This window comes from Mauremys mutica, chromosome 1, assembly GCF_020497125.1.
Source record: "Mauremys mutica isolate MM-2020 ecotype Southern chromosome 1, ASM2049712v1, whole genome shotgun sequence".
Taxonomy (NCBI): domain Eukaryota; kingdom Metazoa; phylum Chordata; order Testudines; family Geoemydidae; genus Mauremys; species Mauremys mutica.
Window position 1 is genome coordinate 144865699 of NC_059072.1, and position 17195 is coordinate 144882893.

At 43.4% G+C, this 17195-nt stretch overlaps 1 long non-coding RNA gene across 1 annotated transcript; it reads left to right on the forward strand.

The window, feature by feature from the left end:
- The first annotated feature begins 7434 nt into the window (after window positions 1–7434).
- Window positions 7435–13334, forward strand: LOC123351706. The gene is made up of 5 exons (XR_006574048.1): window positions 7435–7516; window positions 8195–8259; window positions 10749–10899; window positions 11140–11458; window positions 12211–13334. It is a non-coding gene; the product is annotated as an uncharacterized LOC123351706 (long non-coding RNA).
- Window positions 13335–17195: the final 3861 nt, after the last annotated feature.

Here is a 17195-nt window from a genome sequence, read left to right on the forward strand (position 1 = left end):
GCACCAGGTGTGTGTTTTAGGATCAGTCTCTGGCAGAGTAAGTGGCAATTGTCTAATCTGGAGGAGACAGATGCCTTGATCACTCTTGTGGATTGGAAGGAGCTTGTTAAAGGAGTTAACAAAGGTTGAAGTTTATAAACCTCACCAGGAGATCTAGTGGACCAGATGGCTTACTCGAGTTCAGGTAAACCAGGGCTGCTGGCTAAAAATTTTTTAGTCCAAGCTGTCCTACCACCCAGGAGAAACTCCTTTAACCTATGAACCCTTAGGAATTGTTCCTAACTCCAGAACAGCCCTTGAGGTGTACAAGTTGCACCACTTGCCAGTTTGATTTGTGTTGCAATTGTAGTTGCTATTCCCTGAGGCGTTCATTCCAGCACTACGCTTGTCACACAGGGGATGTCAGCTCTCGATGGGTTTGCTCAACAATTTCTCATTGGCTTCAGTATTTGCTATATCAAGTTTCTCACCAGGGATCTGAACCAACTTGCATTGACTTTATTCTTTGCATTTAACTGAAGTCAATGCAAGTCTTTCCACTGACTTCATTGGGAGTTGGATAAGGCCCTAGAAGTGCTGAGCTGCTAAAGTTGGTTAGCAATTAGTCACCTCACAGTTCACATAAAGGATCCATGTGCGGCACTTCATATGTACAATGAGAGGTGAGCCTAGAACCTTTGGTACACCCATGCTGCATTGCATCCCTTTACTATTTACCTCTATGAATTTCATTATTCTTGCCTTCACAATTTGTTCTAAAGCCCTGCATACTACTGAGGTCTGTAATTGCCTGGATCATTTGCCCCCCCTCCCTTTCTTAAATATAGGTATGATGTTAGGTATTTGCCAGTTATGTTATTACCCCCAAATAGGTAGATTTATTAAAAATCCTTGCTACCAGAGTAACAATCTCATGTGCCAGTTTTTAGTATGCTGTAATAGAAATTATCCAGTCCCCCTGATTTGTGCACATTAAGCTCTTCAAGTTTTCTTCTAACTCAGACATGGTATTTTCCATTTTTAGACACTCATTTCCATCAGCTGTCCTGCCTTCACACCCAAGTTCCATATTATCATCCTTTCTGAAAACTGAGGCAAAGTATTAATTTAGTCTTTGGGCCACACTTAATTATCTTTAATCTCCTTCCCAGCCACACTGCATAGCAGCCCTGCTTCATCCTTCCTTATTCTCTTCTTATTTATATAACTAAAAAACCTCTTATTGTTTATTTTAATTTTCTTGGCAAGAGTTAATTCAGTTTAACTTTTCACAATTCTCACTTTATTCCTACATGTTCTAGCCTTTGAGAGGCAGTTTTCTTTGATGATTAACACCTTTTTCCACCCCTATAGGCTCTCTGTTTATTTCTAGTACCTGTTTGAGTTGGTTATTCATCCAGCTGGGCCTGAGCCTTTCCCTAAATGTTTTTTACCCTTGATTGGGATGCAAATATCAGATAGTTTCTGCATAGTTGTTATGAAGAAATTTCAAGCTTCCTTCTCATTTAGGTCCTTGAGCTGTTCAGTCTGTCTTTTTTAATTAATTCCCTTCGTTTCCAAAAGTCTTCCCTTTTGAAACAAACAAACAAATAAAAAAACACAGTTGATGACCTGGTTTTGATTTAATTTAAATTGAATCAGTTAATGATCACTCAATCCAATGTTATTTCCTACGACCAACTCTTCTGTGATGTCCTCACTGCTTTTCAAAAACATATTTCAAATTGCATCACCCCTTGTTGGTTCAATGACAATTTGATGAAGAAAACTGACATCTATATCATCCAGAAATCGTTGGGTCCTACCAATATTAGTAGCATTTATTCTCCAATCTATATCAAGGAAGTTAAAGTCACCAACTCTGATAAATTCCCAATAATCTCTCTCTCTAATAATAATATTACAGACATCTTTATCAATATACAAGTCTGACCCTGGGGGTCTATAGCAGACCCCTAGCACTCTCCTAGTAGAAACCCTTTTACAATTATTTCTCAAAATGATTTTGACCCAGAGATTTCCCATAGGTGATAGCAGTAGCAAATCCCTTGTCTCCTCTGTGAGCTAGCAACTAGAAGGTGACAATACACAAACCACCCCTTACACTCTGCCAATCTCCTCTCCTTTCAGGGTGTGGTCTCTCCAGGAACAAGCTGCTTAAGAGACAGTGGGGCACTGTGATATAGTCTTAAAGACCTCTGTTGGGGGCGGGGGGGGGGAGAATCAGGAGTTCCCCTGAGTCCTCATTAGACTCTGCTTCAAATTGTGTATAATGTCCTTCCCCAGAGCACAGCATATGTGAAGTTCTCTAAGCAAAACAAACAAAATAAAGGTTTTTTTCCCCTCTCTCTCTCCTTCCCTTACGAGGGAGGAAAACTTGAATGAAAGAAAAGAAAAACAAAGCAAAGGTGGCCTGTCACTTAGGCAGTCTTTTGGAATTCAGCCCTTTGGGCTTGGTTTATGAATGGGTCTATTTTTTTTGATTAAGGCCTACCTCTAGCCCCACCTTTTGGCCTGTGGCTTTACAGATGATCTAGGTAATTTCAGGGGTGGTAAGGCCTGCAACTGTCTCCTTCTGCTCTCTGTCTGTGGTCAGCAGTCTTAGAGGTGTGGCAGTCCTCATCCTGTTCACCACACCTTCCTGTGGCAGGTTTTCCCTTTTTAAACTCTCCCTGCCTCCAGGCATAGCAAGCCTTACGGGTGTGCCTCATTAGTCTGGAACGATCCCAGACAAGCTCGTTAGTCTCCTCTCCACCAGAGTGAGGGCATGGACCTTCACATCCTACCCCTCAAGTTGAAAAGGCCATTCTGGAGTTGTTTGTCTCCATCCCCATTTCCCACAAAAAGAAATGGGTGTTATCATGGTCTTTTCCCACCGAATGTTATACTCTGAAACTATAGCGTTGTAGCACAAGGTACCATTGGATTATATGAGGATTTATGTCTTTTTTGTCTGGATCCACTGCAGGGTAATGTGATCCATGATCAGGGAGAAGGGGCTACTCAACAGGTAATACTGGAGGGAATCCACTGCTCATTGAACAGCTGGTGCCTCCTTTTCAATAATTGAATAGCCCTTTTCTTTAAGGAATAGCTTCCTACTCAGGTATAGGATTGTGTGTTCTTCTTTTCTGAAGTCTTGTGAGAGTATGGTGTTGAGTCCAACGTCTGTGGCATCTGTGTGCAGTATGAATTTACGGGGAAAATTGGTGCCATGGAGCACGGGTGCCTGGCATAGTCATGCTTTCAGTTCACTAAAAGCTTCCTTGCATTTCTCATCCCACTGGGATCTTTTAGGAGTTGTTTCCTTTTATGAAGTCTATAAGGAGGGCCACAACTGAGCTGAAAATGGGGATAAACCTACAGTAATATCATGCCAGGCTGAGAAAATGCCTCATTTGCCTCTTTGTCTGGGGTATTGGGCATGCTGGTAGGGGCTATACCATGTCAGCCACTGTTTTCACAATGCTGCTGCCTACATGGAACCCCAGATAGGTTACCTCACCCAGGGCTAATCTATATTTTGCAGGGTTGGCCATTAGTCTTGCATCCTGGAGGGCTTTTAACACTGCCTTTAAGTGCTACAGGTGGTCTTCCAAGGTAGGACTATAAACAATCACGTTGTCTAGGCTGTGGCATATTGATGGTGGGGGCTGAGGATCCTATTCATAAGCCATTGGACAATTGCAGCAGCTCCATGGAGGCCAAAAGACATAGTTTTGAACTGAAAGTTCCTGAAAGGGGTGTAGAAAAGTGTTTTCTCATATGAGGAGGGGGATAAAGGGATCTACCAATAACCTTTTTTTGAGATGGAATTAACCTTCCTGAAGTTGATAAAAACCCAGTCAAACAGTACAGTTTGGGAACAAGTACTATGGGATCCTCTGCTCAGTTTGGGACTCCACAATTACCCCCATCTCCAGCATTGCTTGTACTTCTTGGACAGTCCTGCATCCTCCGGGGCAATGGTCTAGGGTTCTCCCTGACTAGCTGGCCCAAGGTAATCACTAGGTGATGTTGGACTAGAATCATAGAATATCAGGGTTAGAAGGGACCTCAGGAGGTCATCTAGTCCAACCCCCTTTTTAAAGCAGGACCAATCCCCAGACAGAGCTTTACCCCAGTTCCCTAAATGGCCCCTTCAAGGATTGAGCACACAAGCCTCGGTTTAGCAGACCAATGCTATCCCTCCCCTCTGGAGGAGGGGGAAAATACAGTTATAAAGTCCTCGATCAATTGGAGGAGCTGCTTCCTTTGCACAGGGGAGATCCCCTCATCCCCCAGTAATGTTGTTAGGTTTTGGCCAATGGATACCTGGGACCCTAATTCAGATTCTGTAGGAGAGGGAGTTATCAACAGAGCTTCTTGAATCCTTGAGACAGAATACACCCTTGTATTCATACCCTATGCATTATTGTAATAATCTTTGTACAAAGTATGTCTTGCAAGGTATCATTTGAAAACTCATAATTTGCTGGTCACTACTGTTCTGGTAAAATATGTATGACAACATTGTTTGTGAAGTTATAAGATCCCCGTGTACAGTGTTAACATGTTCCAAACCCCACAGCCCAGCCCAAATGGAAGTTGGCAAACAGGTCTGTCCTAAACAAAGAAATGTGGGCTGTGCTTAATTTGCATTTAAGCAGTAAACAGAGTCATCAAGCAGGAAGGAAAGACAAACTTCAGACAAGTGAGGAGCTGCTAAGTCTTCCTGCCAGACTGAGGGAATGTCGCTTCACAGCCTTCCAGCTCGTTTAGATGGTAAGATTTCTGTGGTAGGGTCTGTGTTTGTACAAAAACAACCAAAATGGGGCCTGACTAAGGTCTCTGAGCACTGCTGTAATATCAAAGATAAATAATAGATCATCAAGGTGGTGTGCCTGGGTATATTGTGTGGAGTGCTTAATACAGCTGAATAAACAACTGAAAAACTTAGTATTGGGATGCAAACAGTCACATCCTTTATATTTGGTGGACGAGCCCAGAGAGATTGCTACAGATAATTGCATCATAGGAACAAGCCCAAGGCACACAGGCAAGCACGACCTATGGATCAGCACCTAATCAATGTAATAAAGCACATAATGTGCCAGGCAAGTTATGCAGTGCCAGGGGACACAGAACCAGTAGAATCCAAACACCTAAGGTAACACCTACATACAGCTTCCCCCTAAACTAATATAAAATGACCATCACAGTCTCCACTTTCAGATTTAAAAATGGCTCTCAGCCCTTGCCAACCTCCAAGCTCTAATGGTAGATCTTTTGAGTTAGTCACTGGCAAAGAGGGGGTGGGGCAGGATGATAGAGCTGCATCTGAAATGGCACTTTTCAACTGGCAAATGGAGAACAGCAATCATTGCTTTTCAACGCCCTGGGAAATTTGTTTCCTGCTCCTTTGATCATGAGCACTGGTGATATCATGTACATGTCCAGGATGGGACAGTATGCACTGGAAATGGCTGGACATGCAATTAGAGTTAGAAACAAATCTCATGGGTTGGGTATGTCATCTGATTTTTTTGACCTCTGGGTTTGGAAATGCCATCACTTAGCAGTCAGGAAGTGGCCACACTAGGATCCCTATTATGGGTAGAACTGGGAGTTTTTTGATGAACTGTGTGTGGGTGTGTGCACAAGCTGAAAAATGCCAATATGTCGAAAACTGAAGCATTCATGAAACAGGGTTGGTTCCAGCAAATCTCATGACTCAAAAAATTACTGGAAAAAAGTTGTCAGAATAACCCATTATGACATTTTCTAAACAAAAAGTTTTTTGGGGGGGTTGTTGAGGCAAAATGACTTTTTGTTTTGTAATTTTAGTAAGCCTAGACTAAAAAAAACTTAAGGGGAAAAAATGAGGTCAAAAGCAAAACACACTATTTCAACTGATTCAAACCAAAGTTTCTCAGGGCAGAGGGGATTGATTTTTGAGATTTTGACTTTGAATTCTGAGTTGAGACAGGAATTTTTTTTTTTATCTGGACCGGTGATGTGCTAGGTCACTCCAGTCCTTGACTCTGGGAGCCAGCCTTACCCTGCTCTGCTGTGAGAACCCCCACTCCTGGGGTGTTCTTGAACAGCCTCTAGCATGTAAGCTGCTCCTTGGATTGTGCAACCGAATGACACTAGCCAATATCTCTGGTTTCAGACACAACTGTAGGAACCACCATCTTGCAGTGTCCAGTTATTCCCACTGGACACTGCAAGCTTATATGAGTTCATCAATTTAAAAAAAATAAATAGATATGTACCCGGCATGTTATCCCAAGGGGAGTCTCTGACATGCTTCAAACCAAATGCACTGCTTCAGGTAGAATAAACAAACAGATTTATTAGCTATAAAGCTAGATTTTAAGTGATATTAAGTGATAGGCAAAAAGTCAGAGTTAGTTACCAAAATAAAATAAAATAAAATATAAGCATGCAGTCTAAAGTCTCAACCATAGTTATTTGAAAGCCTTCCTGTGTATTTGTGGCCAGGCCCATGGGAAATGGAGATTAGGGGTCTTACAGTGACATGTGACCATGTCACCTGGTAATGAAATCCATCTTAAATCTGGTACTTTTCCATTTAGAAGGAGGGGTGGGGACCCAGAGAGACAAAAAATTCCCACCTTGTGCCAAAGCTATAAAAGGGGGGTGGAGCAGGAAAAAGGGGGCTGCCAGTCATGAGAAAACCCCTGCTTACCATCTGAGACGTCTGCTGGAACTAAAAAGGACTGTACCAGGGGAAAGGATTGGCACCAGACTAGGAAGGCGTCTAGTCTTACACTTGCATTTTTTGTTTTATTTTGCTTTCTGACCTACTTTGTTCTGGCTGTTATTACTTGAAACCACTTAAATCCTACTTTTTATAATTAATAAAATCGCTTTTGTTTATTAAGAAACCCAGAGTAAGTGATTAATACCTGGGGAAGCAAACAGCTGTGCATCTCTCTCTATCAGTGATATAGAGGGCTAACAATTTATGAATTTACCCTGTATAAGCTTTATACTGTCAGAAAGGAGTTAAAATTTAGCCAGCAGAAAAGACAGAAGCTGCTGAGGAGCAAGGACATAGTCTCTGTCAATACATGATTTAGCTAACATCTAGAACAAAAACTGCAGAACAAGCAGGAATGTTTCAGTAGCTCAAAAGGCACTGATAATTGTAAATAACTGATAAACTTACATGGTTAATACCTGCTGTGATAGACCCAGGCCACTGGATAAGCAGTTTTCTGTTCCCTGACTGACCAGAGCAGGAGCTGCTCCGGGCTAGGGTGGACGCATGACTCCAATTAGCCTGCAACGAGTCAGTTGAAGCCGTTAGGCTAATGAGAACACCTGACTCCAATTAACCTGCAAAGAGTCAGGTGAGGCTGTTAAGCACCTGACTCTGATTAAGGCCCTTCTGATACTATAAAAGTGCTCACTCCAGACAGGCCAAGAAGAGCCAGGTTAGAGGAAATGCTGCTGAAAGGCTGGGTTATGAAGATAACCCTCAAACTACTAGAAAGGGAGCCCTAAGGTGAAGAAGGTGTTAAGAGAGAGAAGCGGGAGAGCTGTGGGGAAGTGGCCCAGGGAAATGTAGCAACCTTGGCAGTGAAAGGTCATCTGCCAACAGCTACTGCCATTAGGGTGCCTGGGCTGGAACCCGGAGTAGAGGGTGGGCCTGGATTCCCCCCAACCTGCCACTACAGAAACACCTCTTGGGAAGGGAAGACAGGCTCCTGTCAGGACAGGAGGCTAAACTGTTCATGAATAAGCCTGTAGGGGCAAGAGAGACTGTGGGAGTTCTCTCACCAACCTCCTTGCTGGCTTATGATGAAAAGGGCTCAGTAGATTGTACCTTGGCCCTAGAGTGAGAAGGGCTACATGGAAAGTTGCAGTGAGCCTTTGAGGCTAGCATAAGCCACCTGGAAGCATGGGACCCACAGGGATAAGGTTGGAGCTCTGCCACACCGCCCAGTAACTTAGTTCTTACAACAGAATAAACCCTTCCTTCACAGCCCACTGGATATCTGTAAGCATTCATCCCTATCCTCCACCCCCACCCTGCCTCCTTCCCCAGAGATAAGAGAATGTGTATAACTGGCTATGGCGGCACCATATTTTTGAAGCTGCTTGTCAGTCCATAAATAAACCCCCTTCAGTATTGTCTGTGCTTGCCTGATTCTTGGGGGAAAATAATCTTTTTGCCTAACAGTTTTGGCGCAGTGAGCAGGGTGTGATTGAGAATCCTCGAAGAGTTTCTCACAACCAAGGATAGAGGTGAGTACCTTTTTACTTACCACCTTTAGCACACACCTTGGTTTGGAACTCTGAGGCATCTTTCCATACCCCTTTTTTAATACAAACCACATATAGGACTCACAGGCAAGAGGACTGAACGAGACTGTGTTTGTGGCCAAGGTTGTTGGGGTGCAGGAATCGATGGAGGTGAAGGCTGCACTGCCAGGTACTGAGCACTGGAGTGTGTGCTGCAGTAACCTGAGTACAAGGGTGTGCTCAGTCAGTCTCCCCTGGAGCGCTGCTTAAGTGGGTTTCAGGAAGCTGGGGATACAATGTCTTATGAATTGCCCCAGAATGTGTCAACGATACCCTCCATGGGGGGTGGGGTGAGGGGACTCATTGGTCTGCCCCAGGGTGCACCAATGATACCCTCTACAGAAGGGAGACTCATTGACTGGCCCCCGGGGAACATGAGTGATGCCCTCGATGGAAGGGAGACTCATTGATTTTATGAAAGGGAAATATGACAAGGTTCAAAAGATAATGGCAAAAGATGGATGGAATGAGGGTATGAGTATGATGGATAGTGTGTTGTGGTGATTTTACTAACCCTGACTCAAGCAATGATACTGAGAGACCAAAATGAAATTAACTGGAAACACCTTAAGAAACAAATTCACAATTGGAACCTGGCACTCATGGGGAAATATCAAGATAATTTGGCCCCCTCCACCTCCTCCCTCCTCCCTTTAACCCAAAATTAAGTGCCAGTGCTCCCTTGGCCCCTCCGCAAGTCACCATTCGGGGGTCAGGTGAAAACAGAGTGGCTCATAATACTTATAAGTACACTCCTCTCAGCACTGAGGAAATAAGGGGCTTACTGAAATATCTCCCTGATTTAAGCCCAAAGACCAAAATTTGATATTCTGGAAAAGAATAAGCCAGATGGTTACCACCTATACGTTACATCCCAGGGATCTTTATATCTTAACAAAAGCTAAATGCCCCCATCTATCATGGGCCAAGATCCCTACAGAAGGGCACCAAAATGGCATTTGGGCCTCAGTTAAATTTGAACTTGAAAATGATATGACCCTGGCCTGCATTGAGTTTAAGGAAGGCATCCAAGAAGCTTTGGGAAACGGAGCTGGTAATTGGGGACTGATCGTGGGCTGCATAGAAGGCAAAGATGAGCCAGTGTCTCAGTACTGTGAGAGAAAGGGGGAGATGAATTCCAGCAATGCCTGCATTGCAGACTCAAAGAAAATGGATCAGGCATTTTTAAAGATGTTAAAGGAAGGTTTTAACTCTCACCTGCAAACACCCCTTAATTTGGGAGTGAACCCAGGCTCTGATTATGAATCCATCTGTATGTGGGCCTCTGAATGCGAAGCCAGACAGGCCAAAGAGATAAGGAGCAAGGCTGCTTGCATTGCTGTGGTAACAGCAAAAGATAATGTAACTTGCTATAATTGTGGGTGTCTTGGGCGGCATACCCAAAGAACTGCAGGCGCAAAACCCAAAAGACAGAATCATGGCCAGTTGAATCCCTGCAGTACTTCACTGCCTTTTCAACCTGGTCCTGCCCACCCTACCTCACAGTGTTTTGTGTGCAGAGAGACCAGACATTGGGCAGCCAGGTGTCCAAGCCGAATAACCCTGGGTAACCAACAACAGCCCCACCCAGTGTCTCAACTGACTGCTAACCCTTACTCACGCTTGAGTAAAGAGGAAATGGCCAGGCTTTTAAATTCCATGATCCACTAGGATCCAGCAGCTCCCTCTTTCCTGTCAGTACAGCTGATGCAGATATAAATCCCTTGAGGCAACAATTATAAGCATGGATAAGGGGCCGGCCATGCAGAATTCTCATGGAAACAGAAGTGTCTGTTTCCATTAATGACTTCCCACTCCCCACTACTAAACAGTATATTACTATTTCAGGGGTAGGAGGTGCACAACTCATGGCTTACAAAAGTTACCCTGTTCTTGTAGTGTCTAATCCAGAGGTAGGCAACCTATGGCACACGTGCTGAAGGCGGCGCACAAGCTGATTTTCAGTGGCACTCACTGCCTGGGTCCTGGCCACCGGTCCGGGGGGGCTCTGCATTTTAATTTAATTTTAAATGAAGTTTCTTAAACATTTAAAAAACCTTATTTATTTTACATAATAGTTTAGTTATATATTATAGACTTATAGAAAGAGACCTTCTAAAAATGTTAAAATGTATTACTGGCATGCAAAACCTCAAATTAGAGTGAATAAATGAAGATTCAGCACACCACTTCTGAAAAGTTGCCGACCCCTGATTGTGTGTATGTGTCTCTGTCTCCAAATGCACAGGGGACTATTTTGGGTATGGATGTCCTCTGTGACCTTACAGCAATTCTTAACCTCGCTCAGAGTACAGTTACTGATAAACTTACGTGTACTCATACCATCCCCCTCCACAATGATACAGTTCTCTCTTCTATTGCACTGCCAAATCTGTGGCTCTGACTTGGGATACATCTAACCCTTTTTCAAGAATTATGTTCCAGGGTCCCTCTGTTTGGGCAGAAAATAAGCTGTCTTGCAGTTCGATGCCTGCTCATCTTTGCCCATCTATCCAGGTTACCATCAATTTCCTCCACTTACCAAGCAATACCCGCTCAGACCTGAGGCCATGGATGCAGTAGGTAAATTTATTTACTCTTTACTTCAGCAAGGCATACTGGTTCCTTGTAGAAGTGCACCCTCTTAAGCCCAAGGCCCTTCAGAAGACCCCCTCTTAGATAGACATACAGGAGGGAAATCAGGTCATGGTATTGGCCCATACAAATACCCCTGTGAAAGTGCAAGAAATTCCAACATGGGGTCATAAAGCCAGAATTAAAATGTATAAATAAATTCATTTTGTTTATATTGTATCCTTTTAGGTAACAAATGTGACTCCCCACGTTAATCCTCCTGGCAAACATACCTGATGCAGCTTCCTGGGATCTGCCCTTGGTACATGTTACACAAGATAGCTGTTTCAAAGCTGGCCAGTATGTGCAACTCCCTACAGGAGGCGGCAGTGAATGGATAAAAAACCCAGACACTTAGCTTGTCCCCAGACCAGACCACCTGGGACCTATTGTGGTTACAGCTCGCCTCCAAAAACATCCAGGCTCCAAGTTCTTAATCTGACTTCCACAGCCCAGCAGCAGCCTTCGGCTCCCTCCCTGCATTTCACCGGATCTGGATTGTAACTGGGTATGTAGCTTCGGGGTTGTGGGCACACATATAGGACTCCCAATTTTGGAATGCAGGATCACAGAATGTTGGGTCGAAGGTCAAACCATCCAAGCCCTTAGACATACCAACACCAGGTTATCTTATGCTTTGACTGCAATTGATGTAGCCATAGAGGATTTTTACAAAATCATTGAGAGAACCTCAGATGCTATAGTCAACCTGGCCAAGTCACAAGCTAAAGGTTGTGCTCATGATATGCTGGCTTGTAATTTGTTTAACATTGCACGCACACACACACACAAAAAAAAGTTAGACGTATGCCTGGGGTTTCCCCCATCCCCATACCCTTTCCTCCCCCACCCTTTCCCACACTGCAAGCATCTCTACACAACTAATAGCCTCTCTACTTCCTCCAGATTCACCCTTCACCTTCAATTTCTTTCTTGTATATCCTTCTGTTATTCCTACTCATGCGTTTCCTTCTTTCTGTTTCAAGTCTATTGAATATGTAGCTAATAATAGCCCTACTTTGTACACTATATCTGGATACCTGACACCATCCCCTAACAATGCTACACTGATGATAACCTCAGACTGGTTTCAGAGTAGCAGCCGTTGTTAGTCTATATCTGCAAAAAGAACAGGAGTACTTGTGGCACCTTAGACTAACTGTTGCACAGAAACAGACAATTACATCATGTGCTCCTGTTCTACCCTTCGCCCTTTGACCTCCTCACCTTCTGATGTTGTGGCTGTCCTTCCTCTTGCAGACGGTGAAGTTGCTGTACAAGTATCACTACCCAGTGGTGTTTTATCACCGCTGCATCTTATTACATGTACGGACCATTACAGTGCCAGGCAAACGCTTCCATGTGCCTGCAGATTACTGACTCATTTACCCTAGGTGATGTGCATCTCCCCGGCCATGTGTTCACTGGAATGACAACAGCTCCTAGGTGGTATAACAATCTACGCCTAGACAATGCACCGGTTCAACTAGCCAAGGAGCTACTACTCAAAGTGGTCCTGGCTGCTGCATCAGCATTTACCACCGTTCATAACCACATCACCAAAGGTCATATTCAAGTCCAGCTCTCCAATCAAACAATCACCTGAGTGAAAGATCCTGTTTGTAATGCATCTTACAGTCCCATCTCCTGGTGGACAGCTGTCCAAATAACAGCTGCTGTCACTTCTATATTTGTGTTACTAACCTCACTTGTCATGTGTGGGTACTTCATACACATGCTTAAAAATCTGTTTCCTACCTTTACCCGTTCCCCTCTCCCACCTTCCTCGGGCAACCCTAAAACAGATCCTGTATATAAAAGTATTTAAAGTATTGACTTTATCTCACTTAAAAGTTCAATTGGTCAAAAGGAAGGAATTGTCAGGAGTTAAAATTTAGCCAGCAGAGAAGAGAGAAGCTGCTGAGAAACAAGGACATAGCTAAATTATCATGTGCTGACAGAGACTAAAAGCTAAAACAACTGCAGAACAAGCAGGAATGTTTCAGTAGCTCAAAAGGCACTGACAATTTTAAACAATTGATAAGCTTATATGGTTAATGCCCATCTAGTAACTTAGTTCCTAGAACAGAATAAACCCTCCCTTCACAGCCCACCGGATATCTGTAAGCATTCATCGCTACTCCCCGCCCCCACCACACCACCTTCTGACGTAAGTCATAGATGTTTGATGCAATTAGGATGACCTATATGTACGTACTGTTCTTATTTTTATCTTTGTTCAGGGTTCTCTCTTGACTTGTAACAATGTATGTCTCTGTATGTACAGATAAATGCAAAGGAATTGGTAAGAGAATGTATATAACAGGCCTCGGTGGCACCATATTTTTGAAGCTGCTTGTCAGTCTTCCTGGTACTGTAAATAAACCCCCTTTAGTATTGTCTGTGCTTGCCTGATTCTTGGGGAAAAGAATCTTTTTGCCTAACAGTTTAGAGTAAAATAGATTTATTTGGGGTTTGGATCTCATTGGGAGCTGGGTGCTGGAGACAGGTAACCTGTTGAGCTGTTTTTATTAAAGTCTGCAGCTCTTGGGGCGTGGCCCAGACCCTGGGTCTGTGTTTGTCCAAGCTGGCAGGGAAAACATGCTCAGAGATAATTTCAGCACATTAGGTGACAGTCCCAAGGGGATCTCTGTGACCAAACCCATCACAGGTCTATTTTTGGTGGTGAAATATGGGGTGTCTGATCACTTTTTCTTTATGGAGCTACTTTGTGGCACTAAGGCTCTGATGTAGTCGTATACTTGTTGATACATGTCACACCAGTAAAACCTTCTGGCTAGTCTATTAATAGAAGTGTAGGGCTGGAAGCGACCTCAGTAGGTCATCTACTCCAGTTCCATGCACTTAAGGCAGGATTAAGTAATAACTAGTCCATTCCTGACAGGTGTCTTACCTGTTCTTAAAAACCTCCAATGACAGAGATTCCACTACTTCCCTAGGAAATGTCTTCCAGTGCTTAACTACCCTCACAGTTAGGAAGTTTTTCTTAACATCTAACCTAAATCTTCCTTGCTGCAATTTAAGCCCATCATGTCTTGTCCTGTCCTAAGTGGAAAGGGCGAACAGTTTATCATCCTCTTCTTCATAGACGGCTATGATATCCTCCCTCAATCTTCTCATCTCAAGACTAAACAAAACACTTTTTTTTCTTTTCAATTTTTCCTCATAAGTCAGGAGTCTTAAAGACCCGGCCCGCGCGCCATCTGCGGCCTGAGAACCGCCCCACTGTGGCCCACGGAAGAGAGATGCATGCAGCCACACTGTCGGCAATGTCTGCTGCAGGTGCCGCCCCCTGCAGCTCCCATTGGCTGGGGGAGAAGGACAGAAATACCATCACTAGTCACCAGGCAGAGTCAGCTATGGAGGCAGCATCATTAGTTGCTGGGCAGAGTCAGCATCACTGTTTTCCACAATTAATATAAATAAGCCAAAATACTGAACACAACTATCTGATGCACACCTTGCTGCAATACTGAAGGTTTCAACTGCTCAATCACTGAGGCCAAACATCAAGAAACTGACAGAACTGAAACACTGCCAGGTGTCTGGCAAACACTAAAAACTCTCTGGCAGAAGAAGAATTGTATAAAGTTGTATGACAGTTTTATTATTTTTAAGAAATTCAAAATAAAATCAATATAAACTTTTTCTTTTCTGAACACCATCTTCAGTGACATTATTGGCCCAGTGGGAGGAGTTGAGGGCTGACACTGGCCCTAAGGTAAATTGAGTTTGAGATCCCTATCATAAGTTATCTGAGACTTTTAATCATTTTTGTTGCTCTCTGGCATTTCTCATTTTGCCCAGAGAGCAGTGCCCAGAACTGGACCCAATAATCCAACTGAGGCCTTATCATTGCTGAATAGAGTGGAAGGATTAAGTCTTGTCTTGCTTACAACACTCCTGCTAATACATCCCAGAATGATTTTTTTTCTCAACAGTATTACATTGTAGACTCTTATTTAGTTTGTGATTCACTATGACCCCCAGATCCTTTTTTTCAGTACTCCTTCCTAGGCAGTCATTTCCCATTTTGTATTTGGTCAATTGATATTCCTTCCTAAATGGAGTACTTTGCACTTGTTCTTATTGAAGTTCCTCATATTTACTTCAGGCCATTTCTCCAGTTTGTCAAGATCATTTTGAATTCTAATCCTGTCCTCCAAAATGTTTGCATCCCCTCCCAGCCTGAGCATCATCCTCAAACTTTAAAAATGTAGTCTCTCTCCAAATCCTTTATGAAGATATTGAATAGAACTGGACCCAGGACAGATCCCTGCAGGACTCTGCTTGACATGCCCCTGCAACCTGATTGTGAACCTTTGATAACTACTCTCGGAGTATGCTTTTTCCAACCAGGTGTGCACACCCACCTTAAATGATTTGTCTAGGCCAACAGTTCTCAAACTTTGTTGCACTGTGGCTCCTTCTGACAATAAAAATTACTACATGACCCCCAGGAAGGGGGATCGAAGACTGAGCCCGCCTGAGCCCCGCTGCCCGAGCTCCACTGCCCCGGGCAGGAGGAAGCTGAAGCCCAAGGGCTTCTGCCCTGGGTGGGGGGCATGTGCATTTAGCCCTGGCTGCTGGGACCTGGACTTGGGTTTCAGCCCTGGGCCCAGCAAGTCTAACACCAGCCTTGGCGACACCATTAAAATGGGATCACGATCCACTTGGGGGTCCTGACCCCCAGTTTGAGACCCCCTGTTCTAGGCTATATTTCTCTAGCTTGTTTATGAGATTGTCAGACAGTATCAAAAGCCTTACAAAAGTCAAGATATATCACATCTACTCCTTCCCCCTAATCCACAAGGCTTCTTACCCTGTCAAAGAAGGATATTAGGTTGGTTTGACATGACTTGTTCTTGACGAATCCATGCTGACTGGGAGTGGTTGGGTCATTACAAAACCTAAACTTAATTTTCCCAATACTAATTTCTCCCTACTGTTACTCACACCTTCTTGTCAACTGTCTGTAATGGGCTACTCTCTTATCACTTCAAAAGTTATTTTTCCGCCCTTAGTATCCTGCTGTTAATTGATTTATCTTGTTAGACTGACTTCACACCTGGTAAAGAAATCCCCATCCTTTCATGTATTTATACCTGCTCCTGTATTTTTCACTTTGTGCATCTGATGAAGTGGGTTCTAGCCCATGAAAGCTAATGCCTAAATAAATCTGTTAGTCTCTAAGGTGCTACAAGGACTCCTCGTTTTTTTTTTTTCTGATATAGACTAACATGGCTACCACTCTGAAACCTGTCACCATGTTGACTGTTACTTATAACCTTATTTGTTTCTAGGATCTTACAAATAAATTATTTGCTCCATTATCATTCTGGGTACTGAAGTTAAGATGACTGGTCTATAATTCCCTGGGTTGTCCTTATTCTCCTCTTTATAGTTCACTACTATATTTACCCCTTTTTCAGTCCTCTGGGATCTCTTTTCTATGCTTTTTGATAGTTTGCTCTTGTGCCTTTAATAATGTCTCTTTAAAAAACTCCCAATTTTGATTAACACTTTTTTCCCCTTAGACTTTCTTCCCATGGGATCTTACATACCAATTCTCTCGATTTGCTAATTGTCATATCTTCCACATACACCACTTACTTTCCTAATTGTCACTTGATCTAAGTCTTTCATAGGAATTTATTGACTAGAGGCTAGGCTCTGGGAGCTTTCTGTATCCAGTACAGCGTTTATTACCTGGCTATTCAGTGTAATGGAGCACATTTGGATTCCTTCCGTTGGAGACCAGATGTCTTCATGGGATACATTATTACATAACATGTCAATAAGCTTTGATTTCTTAAAAGTGCAATCCTGGGCTTTGTGGCATGTCTGACAATAATAATAGCAAATAGTAACTTTTGTTTCTCTCCTGGATTTGCTGTTTTCAGTTTGCCTTTAAATGTACCACTCCCTTTGCCTTTGGTCCATCCCTGCCCCACAGTTTTAGTTCCCTTATTCAAAAGGAACCTGAACAGACTTCAGTGGTGGTGTTTCTCAGTAGATTTACACATATGTTTCTTCCAACCTCACCACCAGTCTGTACGGGCCTCTGTCTGCACAGACAGACCTACCCCAGCTCGTAAGGCATTGGCACAGCTATGAACCCAGGCTGCCTGATTCCACTAGTCCTGTATTTACAGAGCAGAATTGCCCAAGCCTCTCTGCATGTAGCCCTGCACCCCTTCCAAAGAAGCAATAATGTTAGCTGT